Here is a 13784-nt window from a genome sequence, read left to right on the forward strand (position 1 = left end):
CTCGCGAATCCGTGGCTACGCCTTAGCCCGAGCCACAACGTCTCATACCGCGGCGAAGAAAACGGTAGTAGTTGGTCATGGTTTGCTCATCGCTGGTGGTGTGAGTGCTGATGGTGGTAGGCACTGGAAGGTAAGAGCCGATAGTAAAGAGAGCGGTGTTGTCTGTGAATGTGGTGATGCGTGTGTATCGCTGGTTGGTTTGTGTGTAGGGCGTTTGTGAATTGTAAGCGCGTTTCTCTGTTTGGAGTGGCCTCGTGGTCTAGTGGTATGATTCTCGCTTCGGGTGCGAGAGGTCCCGGGTTCGATTTCCGGTGAGGCCCCGTCTTTGCTCAGGTATCTAGCCTCCGCGACAGCTTTTTGCACCTCCTTTTTCCGCACTGCGGGACCTTTCCTGGCTTTCGGCTGGGGTCGCAGCGGCCTTCCTTGTGTCCTGATACGGATTGACCGCGGCATGGTACACAAAAGGATTGTTTACGTCGAGGATATACCATATTTAGTAAGCCAGAACGGGTCTGTAGTGGTCCAAGTCTGACCTTGACAAGAGCTTGAGAAGTTTACACGGCACGCCACTGTCTCGCGGACCCGTGGCTACGCCTTAGCCCGAACCACAGCGTCGTGACCGCAGCGAAGAAAACGGTAGTAGTTGGTCATGGTTGGTCATCGCTGGTGGTGTGAGTGCTGATGGTGGTAGGCATTGGAAGGTAAGAAGCGATAGTAAAGAGAGCGGTGTTGTCTGTGAATGTGGTGATGCGTGTGTATCGCTGTTTGGTTTGTGTGTAGGGGCATTTGTGAAATTGTAAGCGCGTTTGTCTGTTTGGAGTGGCCTCGTGGTCTAGTGGTATGATTCTCGCTTCGGGTGCGAGAGGTCCCGGGTTATATTCCCGTTGATGCCCAGTCTTTGCTCAGCTATCTAGCCTCCGCGACAGCTTTTTGCACCTCCCTTTTCCGCACTGAGGGACCCTTTCCTGGCTTTTCGGCTGGGGTCGCAGCGGCCTTTCCTTGTGTCTTGATACGGATTGACCGCCGGCATGGGACACAGAAAGGATTGTTTAAGTCGAGGATATACCATATTTAGTAAGCCAGGACGGGTCTGAAAGTGGTCCAAGTCTGACCTTGACAAAAGCTTGAGAAGTTTACACGGCACGCCACTGTCTCGCGAATCCGTGGCTACGCCTTAGCCCGAGCCACAACGTCGTGACCGCAGCGAAGAAAACGGTAGTAGTTGGTCATGGTTGGTCATCGCTGGTGGTGTGAGTGCTGATGGTGGTAGGCACTGGAAGGTAAGAGGCGATAGTAAAGAGAGCGGTGTTGTCTGTGAATGTGGTGATGCGTGTGTATCGCTGGTTGGTTTGTGTGTAGGGCGTTTGTGAAATGGTAAGCGCGGTTGTCTGTTTGGAGTGGCCTCGTGGTCTAGTGGTATGATTCTCGCTTCGGGTGCGAGAGGTCCCGGGTTCGATTCCAGGTGAGGCCCCGTCTTTGCTCAGCTATCTAGCCTCCGCGACAGCTTTTTGCACCTCCCTTTTCCGCGTTGAGGAACCTTTCCTGGCTTTCGGCTGGGGTCGCAGCGGCCTTCCTTGTGTCTTGATACGGATTGACCGTGGCGTGGTACACAAAAGGATTGTTTAAGTCGAGGATATACCATATTTAGTAAGCCAGGACGGGTCTGAAGTGGTCCAAGTCTGACCTTGACAAAAGCTTGAGAAGTTTACACGGCACGCCACTGTCTCGCGAATCCGTGGCTACGCCTTAGCCCGAGCCACAACGTCGTGACCGCAGCGAAGAAAACGGTAGTAGTTGGTCATGGTTGGTCATCGCTGGTGGTGTGAGTGCTGATGGTGGTAGGCACTGGAAGGTAAGAGGCGATAGTAAAGAGAGCGGTGTTGTCTGTGAATGTGGTGATGCGTGTGTATCGCTGGTTGGGTTTGTGTGTAGGGCGTTTGTGAAATTGTAAGCGCGTTTGTCTGTTTGGAGTGGCCTCGTGGTCTAGTGGTATGATTCTCGCTTCGGGTGCGAGAGGTCCCGGGCTCGATTCCCGGTGAGGCCCCGTCTTTGCTCAGCTATCTAGCCTTCGCGACAGCTTTTTGCACCTCCCTTTTCCGCGTTGAGAAACCTTTCCTGGCTTTCGGCTGGGGTCGCAGCGGCCTTCCTTGTGTCTTGATACGGATTGACCGCGGCATGGTACACAAAAGGATTGTTTAAGTCGAGGATATACCATATTTAGTAAGCCAGAACGGGTCTGTAGTGGTCCAAGTCTGACCTTGACAAGCGCTTGAGAAGTTTACACGGCACGCCACTGTCTCGCGAATCCGTGGCTACGCCTTAGCCTGAGCCACAACGTCGTGACCGCAGCGAAGAAGACGGTAGTAGTTGGTCATGGTTGGTCATCGCTGGTGGTGTGAGTGCTGATGGTGGTAGGCACTGGAAGGTAAGAAGCGATAGTAAAGAGAGCGGTGTTGTCTGTGAATGTGGTGATGCGTGTGTATCGCTGGTTGGTTTGTGTGTAGGGCATTTGTGAATTGTAAGCGCGTTTGTCTGTTTGGAGTGGCCTCGTGGTCTAGTCGCTTCGGGTGCGAGAGGTCCCGGGTTCGATTCCCGGTGAGGCCCCGTCTTTGCTCAGCTATCTAGCCTCCGCGACAGCTTTTTGCACCTCCCTTTTCCGCGTTGAGGAACCTTTCCTGGCTTTCGGCTGGGGTCGCAGCGCCCTTCCTTGTGTCTTGATACGGATTGACCGCGGCATGGTACACAAAAGGATTGTTTACGTCGAGGATATACCATATTTAGTAAGCCAGAACGGGTCTGTAGTGGTCCAAGTCTGACCTTGACAAGAGCTTGAGAAGTTTACACGGCACGCCACTGTCTCGCGGAACACGTGGCTACGCCTTAGCCCGAGCCACAGCGTCGTGACCGCAGCGAAGAAGACGGTAGTAGTTGGTCATGGTTGGTGATCGCTGGTGGTGTGAGTGCTGATGGTGGTAGGCACTGGAAGGTAAGAAGCGATAGTAAAGAGAGCGGTGTTGTCTGTGAATGTGGTGATGCGTGTGTATCGCTGGTTGGTTTGTGTGTAGGGCATTTGTGAAATTGTAAGCGCGTTTGTCTGTTTGGAGTGGCCTCGTGGTCTAGTCGCTTCGGGTGCGAGAGGTCCCGGGTTCGATTCCCGGTGAGGCGCCGTCTTTGCTCAGCTATCTAGCCTCCGCGACAGCTTTTTGCACCTCCCTTTTCCGCACTGCGGGACCTTTCCTGGCTTTCGGCTGGGGTCGCAGCGGCCTTCCTTGTGTCCTGATACGGATTGACCGCGGCGTGGTACACAAAAGGATTGTTTACGTCGAGGATATACCATATTTAGTAAGCCAGGACGGGTCTGAAGTGGTCCAAGTCTGACCTTGACAAAAGCTTGAGAAGTTTACACGGCACGCCACTGTCTCGCGAATCCGTGGCTACGCCTTAGCCTGAGCTACAACGTCGTGACCGCAGCGAAGAAGACGGTAGTAGTTGGTCATGGTTGGTCATCGCTGGTGGTGTGAGTGCTGATGGTGGTAGGCACTGGAAGGTAAGAGGCGATAGTAAAGAGAGCGGTGTTGTCTGTGAATGTGGTGATGCGTGTGTATCGCTGGTGGGTTTGTGTGTAGGCCATTTGTGAAATTGTAAGCGCGTTTGTCTGTTTGGAGTGGCCTCGTGGTCTAGTGGTATGATTCTCGCTTCGGGTGCGAGAGGTCCCGGGTTATATTCCCGGTGAGGCGCCGTCTTTGCTCAGCTATCTAGCCTCCGCGACAGCTTTTTGCACCTCCCTTTTCCGCACTGCGGGACCTTTCCTGGCTTTCGGCTGGGGTCGCAGCGACCTTCCTTGTGTCCTGATACGGATTGACCGCGGCATGGTACACAAAAGGATTGTTTACGTCGAGGATATACCATATTTAGTAAGCCAGAACGGGTCTGTAGTGGTCCAAGTCTGACCTTGACAAGCGCTTGAGAAGTTTACACGGCACGCCACTGTCTCGCGAATCCGTGGCTACGCCTTAGCCTGAGCCACAACGTCGTGACCGCAGCGACGAAGACGGTAGTAGTTGGTCATCGCTGGTGGTGTGAGTGCTGATGGTGGTAGGCACTGGAAGGTAAGAAGCGATAGTAAAGAGAGCGGTGTTGTCTGTGAATGTGGTGATGCGTGTGTATCGCTGGTTGGTTTGTGTGTAGGGCATTTGTGAAATTGTAAGTGCGTTTGTCTGTTTGGAGTGGCCTCGTGGTCTAGTGGTATGATTCTCGCTTCGGGTGCGAGAGGTCCCGGGCTCAATTCCCGGTGAGGCCCCGTCTTTGCTCAGCTATCTAGCCTCCGCGACAGCTTTTTGCACCTCCCTTTTCCGCACTGAGGAACCTTTCCTGGCTTTCGGCTGGGGTCGCAGCGACCTTCCTTGTGTCTTGATACGGATTGACCGCGGCATGGTACACAAAAGGATTGTTTACGTCGAGGATATACCATATTTAGTAAGCCAGAACGGGTCTGTAGTGGTCCAAGTCTGACCCTTGACAAGCGCTTGAGAAGTTTACACGGCACGCCACTGTCTCGCGGACCCGTGGCTACGCCTTAGCCCGAACCACAGCGTCGTGACCGCAGCGAAGAAAACGGTAGTAGTTTGTCATGGTTGGTCATCGCTGGTGGTGTGAGTGCTGATGGTGGTAGGCACTGGAAGGTAAGAAGCGATAATAAAGAAAACTTAAAAAGAGGCGGTGTTGTTCTGTGAAAATTTTTTTAAAACCCTCTTTTAAAAAGCCGCGCGGGGGGTTATGGGTGGGGGGGGGAGGGCAATTTTTTGTTAAAATGTTTTAAGAGGGCTGTGTTTTTGTTTTGTGGAAGGGGACCTCCCGGGTTTCCAGGGTATATCCGCTCGTGCGAGAGGTCCCCGGGTTGGATTCCCGGTGAGGCCCCGTCTTGCTCAGCTATCTAGCCTCCGCGACAGCTTTTTGCACCTCCCTTTTCCGCGTTGAGGAACCTTTCCTGGCTTTCGGCTGGGGTCGCAGCGACCTTCCTTGTGTCTAGATACGGATTGACCGCGGCATGGTACACAAAAGGATTGTTTACGTCGAGGATATACCATATTTAGTAAGCCAGAACGGGTCTGAAGTGGTCCAAGTCTGACCTTGACAAAAGCTTGAGAAGTTTACACGGCACGCCACTGTCTCGCGAATCCGTGGCGACGCCTTAGCCTGAGCCACAACGTCGTGACCGCAGCGAAGAAAACGGTAGTAGTTGGTCATGGTTGGTCATCGCTGGTGGTGTGAGTGCTGATGGTGGTAGGCATTGGAAGGTAAGAGGCGATAGTAAAGAGAGCGGTGTTGTCTGTGAATGTGGTGATGCGTGTGTATCGCTGTTTGGTTTGTGTGTAGGGCGTTTGTGAAATTGTAAGCGCGTTTGTCTGTTTGGAGTGGCCTCGTGGTCTAGTGGTATGATTCTCGCTTCGGGTGCGAGAGGTCCCGGGTTCGATTTCCGGTGAGGCCCCGTCTTTGCTCAGGTATCTAGCCTCCGCGACAGCTTTTTGCACCTCCTTTTTCCGCACTGCGGGACCTTTCCTGGCTTTCGGCTGGGGTCGCAGCGGCCTTCCTTGTGTCCTGATACGGATTGACCGCGGCATGGTACACAAAAGGATTGTTTACGTCGAGGATATACCATATTTAGTAAGCCAGGACGGGTCTGAAGTGGTCCAAGTCTGACCTTGACAAAAGCTTGAGAAGTTTACACGGCACGCCACTGTCTCGCGAATCCGTGGCTACGCCTTAGCCCGAGCCACAACGTCGTGACCGCAGCGAAGAAAACGGTAGTAGTTGGTCAGGGTTGGTCATCGCTGGTGGTGTGAGTGCTGATGGTGGGTAGGCACTGGAAAGTAAGAAGCCGATAGTAAAGAGAGCGGTGTTGTCTGTGAATGGTGGTGATGCGTGTGTATCGCTGGTTGGTTTGTGAGTAGGGCGTTTGTGAAATTGTAAGCGCGTTTGTCTGTTGGGAGTGGCCTCGTGGTCTAGTGGTATGATTCTCGCTTCGGGTGCGAGAGGTCCCGGGTTCGATTCCCGGTGAGGCCCCGTCTTTGCTCAGCTATCTAGCCTCCGCGACAGCTTTTTGCACCTCCCTTTTCCGCGTTAAGGAACCTTTCCTGGCTTTCGGCTGGGGTCGCAGCGGCCTTCCTTGTGTCTTGATACGGATTGACCGCGGCGTGGTACACAAAAGGATTGTTTAAGTCGAGGATATACCATATTTAGTAAGCCAGGACGGGTCTGAAGTGGTCCAAGTCTGACCTTGACAAAAGCTTGAGAAGTTTACACGGCACGCCACTGTCTCGCGAATCCGTGGCTACGCCTTAGCCCGAGCCACAACGTCGTGACCGCAGCGAAGAAAACGGTAGTAGTTGGTCATGGTTGGTCATCGCTGGTGGTGTGAGTGCTGATGGTGGTAGGCACTGGAAGGTAAGAGGCGATAGTAAAGAGAGCGGTGTTGTCTGTGAATGTGGTGATGCGTGTGTATCGCTGGTTGGTTTGTGTGTAGGGCGTTTGTGAAATAGTAAGCGCGTTTGTCTGTTTGGAGTGGCCTCGTGGTCTAGTGGTATGATTCTCGCTTCGGGTGCGAGAGGTCCCGGGTTCGATTCTTGGTGAGGCCCCGTCTTTGCTCAGCTATCTAGCCTCCGCGACAGCTTTTTGCACCTCCCTTTTCCGCGTTGAGGAACCTTTCCTGGCTTTCGGCTGGGGTCGCAGCGGCCTTCCTTGTGTCTTGATACGGATTGACCGCGGCGTGGTACACAAAAGGATTGTTTAAGTCGAGGATATACCATATTTAGTAAGCCAGGACGGGTCTGAAGTGGTCCAAGTCTGACCTTGACAAAAGCTTGAGAAGTTTACACGGCACGCCACTGTCTCGCGAATCCGTGGCTACGCCTTAGCCCGAGCCACAACGTCGTGACCGCAGCGAAGAAGACGGTAGTAGTTTGTCATGGTTGGTCATCGCTGGTGGTGTGGGTGCTGATGGTGGTAGGCACTGGAAGGTAAGAGGCGATAGTAAAGAGAGCGGTGTTGTCTGTGAATGTGGTGATGCGTGTGTATCGCTGGTTGGTTTGTGTGTAGGGCGTTTGTGAAATTGTAAGCGCGTTTGTCTGTTTGGAGTGGCCTCGTGGTCTAGTGGTATGATTCTCGCTTCGGGTGCGAGAGGTCCCGGGTTCGATTCCCGGTGAGGCCCCGTCTTTGCTCAGCTATCTAGCCTCCGCGACAGCTTTTTGCACCTCTCTTTTCCGCGTTGAGGAACCTTTCCTGGCTTTCGGCTGGGGTCGCAGCGGCCTTCCTTGTGTCTTGATACGGATTGACCGCGGCGTGCTACACAAAAGGATTGTTTAAGTCGAGGATATGCCATATTTAGTAAGCCAGGACGGGTCTGAAGTGGTCCAAGTCTGACCTTGACAACAGCGTGAGAAGTTTACACGGCACGCCACTGTCTCGCGAATCCGTGGCTACGCCTTAGCCCGAGCCACAACGTCGTGACCGCAGCAAAAAAAAACGGTAGTAGTTTGTCATGGTTTGGTCATCGCTGGTGGTGTGAGTGCTGATGGTGGTAGGCATTGGAAGGTAAGAGGCGATAGTAAAGAGAGCGGTGTTGTCTGTGAATGTGGTGATGCGTGTGTATCGCTGGTTGGTATGTGTGTAGGGCGTTTGTGAAATTGTAAGCGCGTTTGTCTGTTTGGAGTGGCCTCGTGGTCTAGTCGCTTCGGGTGCGAGAGAGTCCCGGGTTCGATTCCCGGTGAGGCCCCGTCTTTTGCTCAGCTATCTAGGCTTCGCGACAGCTTTTTGCACCTCCCTTTTCCGCATTGAGGAACCTTTCCTGGCTTTCGGCTGGGGTCGCAGCGGCCTTCCTTGTGTCTTGATACGGATTGACCGCGGCATGGTACACAAAAGGATTGTTTACGTCGAGGATATATTATATTTAGTAAGCCAGAACGGGTCTGTAGTGGTCCAAGTCTGACCTTGACAAGAGCTTGAGAGGTTTACACGGCACGCCACTGTCTCACGGACCCGTGGCTACGCCTTAGCCCGAACCACAACGTCGTGACCGCAGCGAAGAAAACGGTAGTAGTTGGTCATGGTTGGTCATCGCTGGTGGTGTGAGTGCTGATGGTGGTAGGCATTGGAAGGTAAGAGGCGATAGTAAAGAGAGCGGTGTTGTCTGTGAATGTGGTGATGCGTGTGTATCGCTGGTTGGTTTGTGTGTAGGGCATTTGTGAAATTGTGAGCGCGTTTGTCTGCTTGGAGTGGCCTCGTGGTCTAGTCGCTTCGGGTGCGAGAGGTCCCGGGTTCGATTCCCGGTGAGGCCCCGTCTTTGCTCAGCTATCTAGCCTCCGCGACAGCTTTTTGCACCTTCCTTTTCCGCGTTGAGGAACCTTTCCTGGCTTTCGGCTGGGGTCGCAGCGGCCTTCCTTGTGTCTTGATACGGATTGACCGCGGCATGGTACACAAAAGGATTGTTTACGTCGAGAATATACCATATTTAGTAAGCCAGAACGGGTCTGTAGTGGTCCAAGTCTGACCTTGACAAGAGCTTGAGAAGTTTACACGGCACGCCACTGTCTCGCGGACCCGTGGCTACGCCTTAGCCCGAACCACAGCGTCGTGACCGCAGCGAAGAAAACGGTAGTAGTTTGTCATGGTTGGTCATCGCTGGTGGTGTGAGTGCTGATGGTGGTAGGCATTGGAAGGTAAGAAGCGATAGTAAAGAGAGCGGTGTTGTCTGTGAATGTGGTGATGCGTGTGTATCGCTGGTTGGTTTGTGTGTAGGGCATTTGTGAAATTGTAAGCGCGTTTGTCTGTTTGGAGTGGCCTCGTGGTCTAGTGGTATGATTCTCGCTTCGGGTGCGAGAGGTCCCGGGTTCGATTCCCGGTGAGGCCCCGTCTTTGCTCAGCTATCTAGCCTCCGCGACAGCTTTTTGCACCTCCCTTTTCCGCACTGAGGAACCTTTCCTGGCTTTCGGCTGGGGTCGCAGCGGCCTTCCTTGTGTCTTGATACGGATTGACCGCGGCGTGGTACACAAAAGGATTGTTTAAGTCGAGGATATACCATATTTAGTAAGCCAGGACGGGTCTGAAGTGGTCCAAGTCTGACCTTGACAAAAGCTTGAGAAGTTTACACGGCACGCCACTGTCTCGCGAATCCGTGGCTACGCCTTAGCCTGAGCCACAACGTCGTGACCGCAGCGAAGAAAACGATAGTAGTTGGTCATGGTTGGTCATCGCTGGTGGTGTGAGTGCTGATGGTGGTAGGCACTGGAAGGTAAGAGGCGATAGTAAAGAGAGCGGTGTTGTCTGTGAATGTGGTGATGCGTGTGTATCGCTGGTTGGTTTGTGTGTAGGGCGTTTGTGAAATTGTAAGCGCGTTTGTCTGTTTGGAGTGGCCTCGTGGTCTAGTGGTATGATTCTCGCTTCGGGTGCGAGAGGTCCCGGGTTCGATTCCCGGTGAGGCCCCGTCTTTGCTCAGCTATCTAGCCTCCGCGACAGCTTTTTGCACCTCCCTTTTCCGCGTTGAGGAACCTTTCCTGGCTTTCGGCTGGGGTCGCAGCGGCCTTCCTTGTGTCTTGATACGGATTGACCGCGGCGTGGTACACAAAAGGATTGTTTAAGTCGAGGATATACCATATTTAGTAAGCCAGGACGGGTCTGAAGTGGTCCAAGTCTGACCTTGACAAAAGCTTGAGAAGTTTACACGGCACGCCACTGTCTCGCGAATCCGTGGCTACGCCTTAGCCCGAGCCACAACGTCGTGACCGCAGCGAAGAAAACGGTAGTAGTTGGTCATGGTTGGTCATCGCTGGTGGTGTGAGTGCTGATGGTGGTAGGCACTGGAAGGTAAGAGGCGATAGTAAAGAGAGCGGTGTTGTCTGTGAATGTGGTGATGCGTGTGTATCGCTGGTTGGTTTGTGTGTAGGGCGTTTGTGAAATTGTAAGCGCGTTTGTCTGTTTGGAGTGGCCTCGTGGTCTAGTGGTATGATTCTCGCTTCGGGTGCGAGAGGTCCCGGGTTCAATTCCCGGTGAGGCCCAGTCTTTGCTCAGCTATCTAGCCTCCGCGACAGCTTTTTGCACCTCCCTTTTCCGCGTTGAGGAACCTTTCCTGGCTTTCGGCTGGGGTCGCAGCGGCCTTCCTTGTGTCTTGATACGGATTGACCGCGGCGTGGTACACAAAAGGATTGTTTAAGTCGAGGATATACCATATTTAGTAAGCCAGGACGGGTCTGAAGTGGTCCAAGTCTGACCTTGACAAAAGCTTGAGAAGTCTACACGGCACGCCACTGTCTCGCGAATCCGTGGCTACGCCTTAGCCCGAGCCACAACGTCGTGACCGCAGCGAAGAAAACGGTAGTAGTTGGTCATGGTTGGTCATCGCTGGTGGTGTGAGTGCTGATGGTGGTAGGCACTGGAAGGTAAGAGGCGATAGTAAAGAGAGCGGTGTTGTCTGTGAATGTGGTGATGCGTGTGTATCGCTGGTTGGTTTGTGTGTAGGGCGCTTGTGAAATTGTAAGCGCGTTTGTCTGTTTGGAGTGGCCTCGTGGTCTAGTGGTATGATTCTCGCTTCGGGTGCGAGAGGTCCCGGGTTCGATTCCCGGTGAGGCCCCGTCTTTGCTCAGCTATCTAGCCTCCGCGATAGCTTTTTGCATTTCCTTTTCCGCACTGAGGAACCTTTCCTGGCTTTCGGCTGGGGTCGCAGCGGCCTTCCTTGTGTCTTGATACGGATTGACCGCGGCGTGGTACACAAAAGGATTGTTTAAGTCGAGGATATACCATATTTAGTAAGCCAGGACGGGTCTGAAGTGGTCCAAGTCTGACCTTGACAAAAGCTTGAGAAGTTTACACGGAACGCCACTGTCTCGCGAATCCGTGGCTACGCCTTAGCCCGAGCCACAACGTCGTGACCGCAGCGAAGAAGACGGTAGTAGTTTGTCATGGTTGGTCATCGCTGGTGGTGTGAGTGCTGATGGTGGTAGGCATTGGAAGGTAAGAAGCGATAGTAAAGAGAGCGGTGTTGTCTGTGAATGTGGTGATGCGTGTGTATCGCTGGTTGGTTTGTGTGTAGGGCGTTTGTGAAATTGTAAGCGCGTTTGTCTGTTTGGAGTGGCCTCGTTGTCTAGTGGTATGATTCTCGCTTCGGGTGCGAGAGGTCCTGGGTTCAATTCCCGGTGAGGCCCCGTCTTTGCTCAGCTATCTAGCCTCCGCGACAGCTTTTTGCACCTCCCTTTTCCGCGTTGAGGAACCTTTCCTGGCTTTCGGCTGGGGTCGCAGCGACCTTCCTTGTGTCCTGATACGGATTGACCGCGGCGTGGTACACAAAAGGATTATTTAAGTCGAGGATATACCATATTTAGTAAGCCAAAACGGGTCTGTAGTGGTCCAAGTCTGACCTTGACAAAAGCTTGAGAAGTTTACACGGCACGCCACTGTCTCGCGAATCCGTGGCTACGCCTTAGCCCGAGCCACAACGTCGTGACCGCAGCGAAGAAGACGGTAGTAGTTTGTCATGGTTGGTCATCGCTGGTGGTGTGAGTGCTGATGGTGGTAGGCACTGGAAGGTAAGAGGCGATAGTAAAGAGAGCGGTGTTGTCTGTGAATGTGGTGATGCGTGTGTATCGCTGGTTGGTTTGTGTGTAGGGCGTTTGTGAAATTGTAAGCGCGTTTGTCTGTTTGGAGTGGCCTCGTGGTCTAGTGGTATGATTCTCGCTTCGGGTGCGAGAGGTCCCGGGTTCGATTCCCGGTGAGGCCCCGTCTCTGCTCAGCTATCTAGCCTCCGCGACAGCTTTTTGCACCTCCCTTTTTCGCGTTGAGGAACCTTTCCTGGCTTTCGGCTGGGGTCGCAGCGGCCTTCCTTGTGTCTTGATACGGATTGACCGCGGCGTGGTACACAAAAGGATTGTTTAAGTCGAGGATATACCATATTTAGTAAGCCAGGACGGGTCTGAAGTGGTCCAAGTCTGACCTTGACAAAAGCTTGAGAAGTTTACACGGCACGCCACTGTCTCGCGAATCCGTGGCGACGCCTTAGCCTGAGCCACAACGTCGTGACCGCAGCGAAGAAAACGGTAGTAGTTGGTCATGGTTGGTCATCGCTGGTGGTGTGAGTGCTGATGGTGGTAGGCACTGGAAGGTAAGAGGCGATAGTAAAGAGAGCGGTGTTGTCTGTGAATGTGGTGATGCGTGTGTATCGCTGGTTGGTTTGTGTGTAGGGCGTTTGTGAAATTGTAAGCGCGTTTGTCTGTTTGGAGTGGCCTCGTGGTCTAGTGGTATGATTCTCGCTTCGGGTGCGAGAGGTCCCGGGTTCGATTCCCGGTGAGGCCCCGTCTTTGCTCAGCTATCTAGCCTCCGCGACAGCTTTTTGCACCTCCCTTTTCCGCGTTGAGGAACCTTTCCTGGCTTTCGGCTGGGGTTGCAGCGGCCTTCCTTGTGTCTTGATACGGATTGACCGCGGCGTGGTACACAAAAGGATTGTTTAAGTCGAGGATATACCATATTTAGTAAGCCAGGACGGGTCTGAAGTGGTCCAAGTCTGACCTTGACAAAAGCTTGAGAAGTTTACACGGCACGCCACTGTCTCGCGAATCCGTGGCTACGCCTTAGCCCGAGCCACAACGTCGTGACCGCAGCGAAGAAAACGGTAGTAGTTGGTCATGGTTGGTCATCGCTGGTGGTGTGAGTGCTGATGGTGGTAGGCACTGGAAGGTAAGAGGCGATAGTAAAGAGAGCGGTGTTGTCTGTGAATGTGGTGATGCGTGTGTATCGCTGGTTGGTTTGTGTGTAGGGCGTTTGTGAAATTGTAAGCGCGTTTGTCTGTTTGGAGTGGCCTCGTGGTCTAGTGGTATGATTCTCGCTTCGGGTGCGAGAGGTCCCGGGTTCGATTCCCGGTGAGGCCCCGTCTTTGCTCAGCTATCTAGCCTCCGCGACAGCTTTTTGCACCTCCCTTTTCCGCGTTAAGGAACCTTTCCTGGCTTTCGGCTGGGGTCGCAGCGGCCTTCCTTGTGTCTTGATACGGATTGACCGCGGCGTGGTACACAAAAGGATTGTTTAAGTCGAGGATATACCATATTTAGTAGGCCAGGACGGGTCTGAAGTGGTCCAAGTCTGACCTTGACAAAAGCTTGAGAAGTTTACACGGCACGCCACTGTCTCGCGAATCCGTGGCTACGCCTTAGCCCGAGCCACAACGTCGTGACCGCAGCGAAGAAAACGGTAGTAGTTGGTCATGGTTGGTCATCGCTGGTGGTGTGAGTGCTGATGGTGGTAGGCACTGGAAGGTAAGAGGCGATAGTAAAGAGAGCGGTGTTGTCTGTGAATGTGGTGATGCGTGTGTATCGCTGGTTGGTTTTTGTGTAGGGCGTTTGTGAAATTGTAAGCGCGTTTGTCTGTTTGGAGTGGCCTCGTGGTCTAGTGGTATGATTCTCGCTTCGGGTGCGAGAGGTCCCGGGTTCGATTCCCGGTGAGGCCCCGTCTTTGCTCAGCTATCTAGCCTCCGCGACAGCTTTTTGCACCTCCCTTTTCCGCGTTGAGGAACCTTTCCTGGCTTTCGGCTGGGGTCGCAGCGGCCTTCCTTGTGTCTTGATACGGATTGACCGCGGCGTGGTACACAAAAGGATTGTTTAAGTCGAGGATATACCATATTTAGTAAGCCAGGACGGGTCTGAAGTGGTCCAAGTCTGACCTTGACAAAAGCTTGAGAAGTTTACACGGCACGCCACTGTCTCGCGAATCCGTGGCTACGCCTTAGCCCGAGCCACAACGTCGTGACCGCA

At 53.4% G+C, this 13784-nt stretch overlaps 1 pseudogene across 1 annotated transcript; it reads left to right on the forward strand.

Moving 5' to 3' along the window:
• Window positions 1-7709: 7709 nt before the first annotated feature.
• On the forward strand, window positions 7710-7771 carry PITG_28077 (annotated as a pseudogene). Its single transcript has one exon. The product of its transcript is annotated as a tRNA-OTHER (tRNA).
• The last annotated feature ends 6013 nt before the right edge of the window (window positions 7772-13784 follow it).

Source organism: Phytophthora infestans, genomic scaffold (genome assembly GCF_000142945.1).
Source record: "Phytophthora infestans T30-4 supercont1.28 genomic scaffold, whole genome shotgun sequence".
NCBI classification, from domain to species: Eukaryota; Oomycota; class Peronosporomycetes; order Peronosporales; family Peronosporaceae; genus Phytophthora; species Phytophthora infestans.